Source organism: Bactrocera tryoni, chromosome 5 (assembly GCF_016617805.1).
Source record: "Bactrocera tryoni isolate S06 chromosome 5, CSIRO_BtryS06_freeze2, whole genome shotgun sequence".
Taxonomy (NCBI): domain Eukaryota; kingdom Metazoa; phylum Arthropoda; class Insecta; order Diptera; family Tephritidae; genus Bactrocera; species Bactrocera tryoni.
In genome coordinates, this window is record NC_052503.1 from 16,447,723 (window position 1) to 16,449,906 (window position 2,184).

Sequence of the window (2,184 nt, forward strand, 5' to 3'; positions counted from 1 at the left end):
CTATTACATGCAGAAAAAAGTTTCAGAAAATCTCATAAAAGTCTCGTTTCATACCACAACAGCAGGCACCATATCGCCACTGCATTATTGTTGTTATTGTCTAACAAATGTAATAAGAGCATTTTGGCATGTGGCAACAAATCGAGAGTGCAATCTCTTCATTGTATTGGAATTACAAATATTTGTAATATTTTTGATATTAATATAAGCAATTAGAATCACTGCAGGCAGCAAAGTCGGAAGTCAGAGCTTTACTTCTAAGTGTGAGTGATAACCTCTGTGATGTTGGGATTACTAACAGCATTGCTGCTCATAAATTTAGATTAATTTTATTAAATTTAGTATTGAGAGCACAGCATGTGCCTTTTGCTATTTGTGGGATCGTACGTATATTTGCAAGAAAATCTGATTTTTAAAAAACACACATCTGAATATGAAAGAGTATGCACCAACAATTAATATAATTAGGTTGTCAGTATTCATGCCGTAATGCACCATATTATGCCATTCTAAGTCAAAGTGTGCCCAATTTATCCAAGTGTAAACTGGTGATCTCTTCGTCGAGTATTTTCGGGAACATATGCAAATCTATGATGTATTTGTCAGCCTTGATCCACAATTCGATTTGTGCCACCACTTGATTTCTGAACGAGTTGAACATCTCAACCTGGGATGACCGTGCGCGAAGCCCAAATTTACCAGACGTCCTTCGGTAAACAAAGTAATGGTAAAACAAAATAATTACCATTGGATAGTGTATAACGATAGACTTGGAGTTTGATAATAATTTTCTCTTTGGCGTTGCATTCAAAAATGCGACGTCGATTTCACAATCGAAATTACCAATATTACCCGACGATACGGGCATGTGTTCAAAATGTGCGCCAGTAATAATGTCCTTGCAAACAGTTGTTGTTACGAAGATAATAGCTTCTTTGTATGCTTGCTCCATGGTGGTTACTTCATAGCCGCTTGCAAAGCAATGATATAATCTTTTTCAGTGAAAATAACGATTCCGCCGAAACAACGCAGAGGTTATACACAACTTTTGCCAATATCACGTCGGGGTCACCAAATTGTTAAATAATAACGCGAAGGGTTCGGTTATAAAAATTGTACTCAGCTCTGGTTGCCCAGAGCTCCTTTATTTATAAAATTCCTTATCCTAATTCATGTATGCACCACATGCAGAGTGCATACACATATCTTAATACTAATCTACTGTACATACGGAAGTATGTACATATATCTTAAGCATAAATGTTCCTAACGGCATACATACGTTTTTCTTATCCTTTAATAGTTTAGCAGGCTTATCTTCGCCAGTGTTGAGGCAGTACAAAGTAAATACATAAACAAACGCATAGAGATACATACATACATTTATATGCAATACGTATGCACTCAACAATTAACAAACAAAGATATTTACTTACGATAACATATTGACCTAAGATATGCATTTAGGCAATTGAATACAAATGTGCATGTGCACTTGAAAACAACCCCATACCATGTAGCATTGCAATGGGTATTTGTACATACATATTTATATTTAGGACTATGTTTTTATATTTTAGCGATAATGCATATAAATATTTGAAATATGATATCTGTTTCTACACAGATTTACAAAAATATCTCATTTACAATTGTAGCCGTTAAGAACTGTTCAGAAATCTGAACAGAGTATTTTGAGTTTAGCATGCTTGTTAGCAAATAGTAAAACGCAAAAGCAAAAGCCAAAGGAAATATACAAAAGCAAACAATTCTGGGAATGAAGAAGGCGGCTGCCAGACTTGCATTTCTCTATATTTTTGGGTATATACATATGAGGTAAGGATGGTTCTTCTGATTTTTTTTTAGTTAAATTTTTTTGGCAAACTACTACTAGATGAGTACGTTTTGAAGTTTAAAGAAAAAAATATATACTATGAGGGAAAAGTTCTCAATTTTCAACTCAATTGCTGACAGTTAGTGCATAAAGTTGCCACTATTTAAAAAAAAAATAGGTATAAAAAAATGTAAGAAAAAACTATACGATACAAAATTTTCGAGTAAAATTATTTTGCAGAGTTGCCATCTTTTTGATAATTTAATTAAATTTAAAACTTTTCATTATAGGCACGAAAGTAAAAAAGTTCATTACATAAGTCTTTAGGCTGAAAAATATTTGTGGTATAC

General features: G+C 33.3%; 1 pseudogene; it reads right to left on the reverse strand.

Annotated features, from left to right (window-relative positions):
- Window positions 1-514: 514 nt before the first annotated feature.
- Window positions 515-1,065, reverse strand: LOC120777034 (annotated as a pseudogene).
- Window positions 1,066-2,184: the final 1,119 nt, after the last annotated feature.